We start from the raw sequence: 7,554 nt of genomic DNA on the forward strand, positions 1-7,554 counted from the left end.
ACAGAAATCATCTACCCCTGCTGTGGGCACAGAAGTAAAAGAGGTTCCCGACAGGTTCTTCGGTGGCAGCAGAGTTAAGAAGGCCTGTGGGTATCTGGAGCGATGCACGGCAGCTATAACAGCAGGGATTTCTCCTGAGGATACCATCCCAACGTGATATCCTTATCTGCCCATGGGGTGCCAACAAGCAGAACCCAAAGAGGCACAGCCCAACGGGCACACTGCTGTGCGCTGCCTTGGGGTGGGGGGAACGGGGAATTAAAATGCTTTACTGATCCTGGAAGGTTTCTTCTACCAGCAGAAACTGCCATCAGTCCCAACAGCCTCAAATTCGCATCCAGCAGCAATCACAGCCAGAGGATGAAAAACCTGGGAGCTCGCTGCGGACCCTGGCAGTGCCAGAGGCAGAGTTCACGCTGTGTACTTTGGATATATCTCCTTGTAATTTGGTTTAAGCTTTAACAGGCGTAGCAAGTAGCCGTCTCTCGCTGCACGCCACATCCCACTGAGCTGATACAGTGTGATTCATAGAAAGATCCATAGATCGGGAGCCAAAAGGGAGAAAAAATCTCGTACTGTTTAACAAGAGACTGTCTGAGGGCTCCTGGTGTCTGCGCCAAGCCCTGGTGTTGTCTGTCTGTATGGACTTGACAGCTTTTTGGTGGGACACTTCAATTTTCCACCTGCAAGGAGGGAAATGGTGCTTGCACACAGCGATGCACGCTGTGCCCAGGTGGCCTGAGCCTCTGGGTGCGTGGCAGTGTGAATCAATCCCGTGTCAACATCGGTAATTTTGCCACATGAAGGAGGAACAATGCAGAGCAAGGAGCTGGTATGATCACAACCCGTGCCATCTGGCAAACAGCTTCGTGCTCTAACCCCATCATCACCTGTGCTGGGGGCCAAAAACCTGCCCGGACCCTGAAAGGTGGTGCACGGATCCCAGCTTTGGTCCTGCCCCCCATCAATGGGGCAGACAGCTGTGAGAAATGGTCCCCGCTGCAGAACCAGTTTGCTTTGAGCAGCAGATCCCAAATCATTTCCATATGTTACTTTGAAGAAGAAAACGCCTGGTAAGTCTCAAAGCGGAGCAACGGAGAGCCAAGGCAAAAAAAAAAAAAAAGCCCTGAAGTGCCCAGATCCTAAAGATAGGCCAGCCAGGGAACCCGCTCCCATCTGCGAGACGTGCCTGCTGCAGCACAGCCCTTCAGACGCTCGGCGTGGTTCCCAGCAGGAAGGTTTCCAACACCCATGGGGCAGCGCTGGGAACATTTCACCTCCTGAGACAATGCTAAAGAGCTCAGCAGCATGAGGAAGGCAGCGCAGCCGGGGTGGCGTGATTATCCCAGGTATGTCACCCAGCTCCTGTCCGTGTTTGTTTAAGGATGGGCTCAGGGACAGCTGGAAAAAGCCGTGATACCCTGATTAAATCCTAGCACGGATAATTGTGTTCTGCCTGCTGTTCAACCATGTTTAACCTGAGCTCCACGTTCTCCCTTTCTTCTGAGTTATGGGATGGCATCTCAGTTAGCAATTAGCCTGGACCTCAGCCCAGGGCAAGAAGACCCTAAGCAGCCTTCCTAGGTTAACCAGTAAAGGCGAATCCTGATGATATTTAATGGAAACTCCCTGCCCTGTCTGTGCACACACCTCGAAGGACTTCGAGGGCTCTCAGCTCCAAGTGAGGACGAGGATAAATGCAGTGGAAAACAGATGCAGGGCAGAGAAATGAGCGAGAAAAAGCAGAAACTGAAACACCGCAAAAAAAGACCCAGTGGGGATCAGTCCTCCAGAGAGAGGGAGGGGAGAGCAACAGGTTTGTGCCTCCTGCGATTTCCATGCAAATCTTCTTTCATTTGCATTGTTAACTTCACACAACCTCTGGGCAGCCTCAGCAGTTCGTGAACTGCCCGAGCAGCTGCAGATGTGATTCTTGACTTGTAAGGTCTCTGACGCAAACCGAATGAAAGAGCAATGAGATAGCGAGCAGCTACTGTTGACTTCTTTTCCAAGAACGCCTGTGAAGTACTACCACTGTTTGTTTTGCAATAGAATGTAAATACTTCCGCTGCAAAGAATCCTCAGTTCCCTGGCTTTTAACGTAAAAGCAGGCTTGGGGAGAGCTCCCTCTCAGAGCATCATCTGTGACACAGTTCTGCTGCAAGCTAAACACACACAAAAACCTTTAAAACAGTCCTTTGCTTATGTGCTTGTCTCTGAAAGCAGGTGGCAAAGTAAACACATCATGGCCAGAGCCACCATTCGTGGTCTGGACCGACATCCAAACAATGTCTGGACTGACATCTAACAAACCGGCCACAGGAACGAGCGATTTCTGATGTAAGCCCGGGCCTCCCTCCCCGCCTCACACACTGCTCCCTCCCCACAAGATAATGGGACATTTTTGCAGATGGAAGGAACCCGCTTTAAAAACAATAGGTCTTTGAAATGTCAGCTACAACTTGCCTGGCATGTGGACTTGCCTGGCATGTGCTGCGTGCCACAGCAACACACTACAGCCTTTTTCACTCCTAAACTGTACCCCTTGGATCTGAAGCAGCACTGATCAAGAGACGTGGGTCTAGTTCCTGCTCTGCCACTGATTTCCAGCCTCTTGTGGAAGTCACTCGGCCTCCCTTCAACTCGGCTTCCCGCAGCAGGGGGAGGATAAAAGCTCTTTCTGGACTGAGGATGAATCCATGAGATGTTTGCGTGCTCCAGTAATGTATTTATTATACCAACGTTTTGTGCCATTTCTCCTCAGAGCCCCTCCTTGTCGCCTCTAGCACGAAAAGGGACAAAGCCACCCAGATCACGAGGCAGACAGACGTGCCAGGAGCTTGGCCTGAATAAATGAGCCTGCATCTCCAGGTGTTATCCCTCCAGCCTCACTCAGCAGTTGCCCCCTGCCCTGGTCACAGCAGGCTGTGCAGGAACCTGCCCACCCCTCCAACAGGGCCTCTCTGTGCTCCCACTGTCCCTTTCACAACGTTCTCGTTCTGATCTCTCCGGTCAGAACGTTCTTTGGTCTTTAGGTTAATTACAGAGGATTTACGATTAGGGCTGTGGCTAAAGTTAAAGGGAAGGCAAAAGTTTTCTCCCCCCTTTCCAGTTTTAACCCCTTTGCTCTCCGTGGTGCAGGTCTTGTGGTTCTCACCTGAAGACTCTCCAAAGACTTTAAAGACCCTGGCGTGTACCTTGGAGACACGAAGATCAGCAACCCAGCCCATACCTCTGCTACGAGCAGTGCAGCGAGCCAATTTGTGAAAGCCTCCAGCGAGATAATCTGTTACCAGGGTAAGTGTGATCTCCTAATCCTAGCCAGGGAAATGGGATGTTCTCCAGAGTGAGGACAAGATAAGGAGCGTTAATCCACCTTGCAAGGAGAAGCAGCACTAGGTTGCAAGCTCTTCCCTGACCTTGGCGAGCACTTCTGCAAGGGCTGCTCGCAAATAACAGCGTGGTAAATGGCAGCATTTTGCTCAGGGTCAGCACCTAAAACTGAAAAGGAAAAACTACCAGAAGCAAAGCTCCCAGAAAACTTCGGTGAGTGGCTATGGAGTCAGACACGACTCAGCTCTCGTCCTTCTGTCACCCTGACTGACATAAGTGCCAGCAGGTAACTCACAAGGACTCAGTGCATCTTTCCTGGTTTCTGTAATTAAACAAAGTGCATTGAAACTGCTTTATGCACATGGCACACACATATCTTCTGTGTGGCCCTTTCCCGCTCCCCAAACACCATGTTAGAATCCATTCAGCCTGATCTGCAGACAAGCAGGTCTGCTTGATAAGTGCCACCAATATGTTTTGTCCATTGTTTTGTTGTTTCTCTGCACCCCAATTTTTTGCATTTGGTACAAGACCCTTTGGTGCTGGGTCTAGGTCTTGCAATCAGGGTTCTTCCAACCTCAGAGTGGCCATGAGGTTGTGTCAGGAGGGGGTTAAGCACAAGCAAACTCCGAGCGATGACATGGGTGAAGGTCAGAGGATGCGTGATGTTTGGGTAAAGGCTTGATGAGCAAGACCTTTCCAGTACTTCTCTTGAAACCATCAAAAGGTTTATATAATTTCATGACACAGGAGCTAGCAACGTCTGTTCTTGCACATAGATTTGAAAACCGGATCAGTAGGTCAGCTCCAACTGGCCTCAGCACCAGTTTGGATGGTGGGAGCTGTGACAGGACTGGGAATTCATCTCCAGCAGAAGGAACTCGGGTTACTGCAGCTTCATCACTGCATCAAGCCCAGCTGGGCTGCGATGGCTCAAGCACCCGTCCATCTAACTGCAGTTCTGATACACCAGGAGAGCACTCGGTGCAACACATCTCAGCAACAGATTCAGGTTTGTTTAAGAATAAGAACCCAGCACAGTTACCTGATGAGAGAGGAGAGCTAGACCTGATGGTCTAGCCATGAGGAGCAGTTCCACATTGCTCTTTATTCTCAAATGTCATTTTCTAAATGAAGCATTCCTAGGACTGGGAGAGACAGCATTTGAGAGACTGTCTCAGAAAAAGACAAACAGATCACCATCTCCCTGTTATTCAACATATTTTATGCATAAATAAATTGTAGGAATACAGACTATGCAGTAGGGAGACAAAAAAATAGGAATCCTTAAAGATCATATTACATAAAATTTAGAGACCTATAATCATAACAAAGAACCTGACCAGAGGAGGGGAACTTCTAAAGGATTTAATTGTTTTTATCAGCCATCAATGTGCAGCAATTGAAGATTGTGAACATCAGCTAAATGGAGTGATCTATTTGGAAAAGCCACTGGCGTTATGCATATACAGTCCAGTTCTCCACTTTCTTTGCACTTTTCCACAGTAGAAGGGAAAAGAAAAAAAAAAAAAAAAAAAAAAAAAACCAGCTGTGAGTAACAGGAAAATGTGAGGTATAAATTAATTCCCACATTCCTGTACATAAAATATTATTATCAGGACTACTTGACTCTCTCTGAAGTCAGTGTTCTTACAATACTGAAAGCTGCTAGAGGGGCAGGACAATCCAGAGGGTAACCAAACACTGTTCTTGTTCTCCCCATTCCGCAAGGGCTGTGCAGGAGCACTGCTGTGTACCGATGCCTGCCCAGCACGGTGTGTGCATCTGGGCTCGGGGCACCAGATGGCAGCATTTATTGCCTGCAGATCCTAGAGCAGCCGGGCTGGTGGTTTAGTGCTCGCAGTTCATGCTATCAAACCCCCTAAAGAAGGCATTGCAACCCCTTCCTCCTCTGCCTCGCTCATGAGACCACTGGGTAAGAAGAGCGATAAGCAAGGGCAAAGCAAAAGAGTAAGTGTGACCTCTCCCCACTCCTTTCCCAGACAAACAATGATTTCTTGCTGTGAGAGGTGCTTGCTCTGCTTAGAAATTCATTATTTTTTTTGCCTGTTCCCTCCTGCCTGCTTTTTCCTGGAAGGCTCCAGACCCTCATGGTTATCACGAATACCAGTGAAGGATACTCAGCAGATTTAGCCCCTGCCAAGACCTTTTTTTTTTTTCTGTAACAGACTTCATGCAAATACCTGACATATCGTTGGTAAGCAGGCTTTTATCTGATAAAGCACAGCTTGGCTGGAATTTCAACACTGAACCAGGGGAAAGCCTAAAAGATACCAAAAGGCACCTAACCCTCCTCATGTCAAACAGCAGCAAGCAGAATGCCCTGGCTGGGAGAGGGCCTCCGAGGCACAGCACCTGGTTTCCCAGCTTCTTTACCCCCATTTCCTCCTCAGGGCTTGAATACCTGCACTCCAGGGTGGAGAATGTAAACCAACAGCTGTCCTGCAACATTTCCTGCATTGAAAAACAAGGAGATGGCCACGCTCTGGCCTGGGTTTAGAGTTAACGACTGAGCTGAGGTTGTTTCTGTCAAAAATTACTGCACCTGACGTAGTCACTGCAGTCACAGGAAAAGGAAAAGGAAAAGGGGAAGGTCGGGAAAAGGAAGGTCAGGAAAGGGAAGCCAGCTCCTGATGCATTCTTCCCAGCAAACGCACGCATCAGAGCGAGAGCGATCCTTCCTGTGTCTGGCATGACACCCTGCTGGCCCTGCCAGACCCCTGCCCCAGGTGTGACATATCACCAGATCCCAAAAAGGAATTCAGCCCCTGGCCCCTCACTACTACCTCCTTCCAAAGCTGCACTCCTGAAAACCAGAATTTAACAATTTCTTTACATTTGAGACACCTGATTTCTTTACCAGAAAGACCCACAGCTTCCTCAAACGGCACCTCAACTTCAATTTCGTGCCTGAAGCCCAAACCCTGATCTTTCAGAGACCCTGAGATCTCCGAGAGCTCCTGTGAGACAGCTTCACCGACACACAGAGGAGCAGCTTGCTCCGTTTTTGTCCTGGCCTTACAGCCACCACCACTGCTGTGCTCAAGAACCCCCGTTCCAAAGGCCACCAGAGGTTTTTGCTCTGCAGCAGAGGACGAGAACAGTTTGTTTCTCCCACCTCTGCTGATTAAATAGCCCTCGTAGGCAGCTAGCCGAAAGATTGACCAACTTGGTTGCATCAGTCAAGCTAGAAAAATAATTGTTGCCCAAGCCTCGGATGCTTCTGTGGCTCTGCTTTATCTAGGCTTCATTTTAAAACCAGCTCATGGTAGTTTTGTCTGATTACCCAAGCAGCAAACATCCAACCATGGCAGTTGCTCAGAAACTGTTTTGTTGTTTTTTGTGTTTTTTTTTTTGTTTTTTTTTTTTTTTTTTTGAAATACAAGGCACTGACTCCCTTTTTAAAAACAACAAAACAAAACACAACTTTTCCCTGCTCCCCAGCCCTGCTTTCCCTTTGACATCACTATTTCAAAACCAAACTGTGCCGAACCCACAGGGACAGTCTCAGGCCGTTCAGAACCAGCTTTTCTGTTTCATTTGCAGCTTTATTAGCGCTCCTCACCAGGCTCCTGTGAACAGAAGATGCTTCCCCCCAAAACATGATGAATTTTGAATGGCTCCCCTGCTGCCTTTGCAGGGCAGTTCTTGCGCTCGACGGCCCAGGGTCAGCCCGCTATCAGCTTCACTCCAAGCCAGCGCTGTTTCAAAGCTGTTTGTTGTCATACTTCCTCCTGAAATCAATCATCTTCACAGTTGCAGGTCCTAAACACTGAAAGGGGAACGTTACGGCCACTCGAAGGGCCACACGCTGCAGAGGGGGATTAATCAGGGCGGCTGGATGTGTCCGCATGGAATCTGCCTCATTTAGATGGTATTGCATGTGGGTCTTTTTCCAAAAGTCCTGCGGTGCACATCAAGTGATCTAGGACCAATGACTTCAGCACTCACATGAGGATTACTCATCTAATTAGGGGGTTTGCAGGCTCTGCCCCTGCGTTCCTGTGCACTGTTAGTGTCATTGTACTGACTTCTAGAACGTTTGTCATTTAGAGACCGGCTCCATTTTTTTTTGTGTGTGTTTTTTGCTGGTGGATCCGACCCCACAAGGTAGCAGGGGCATTAATCACATGAATAAAGCTCGCTGCGTGCGCAACTGCAGCAAGCTTAGGCTGTAAATTCTGTAAAGATCTAAAAGAC

Source organism: Aythya marila (assembly GCF_965140915.1).
Source record: "Aythya marila genome assembly, chromosome: 18".
In the NCBI taxonomy this organism is placed as follows: domain Eukaryota; kingdom Metazoa; phylum Chordata; class Aves; order Anseriformes; family Anatidae; genus Aythya; species Aythya marila.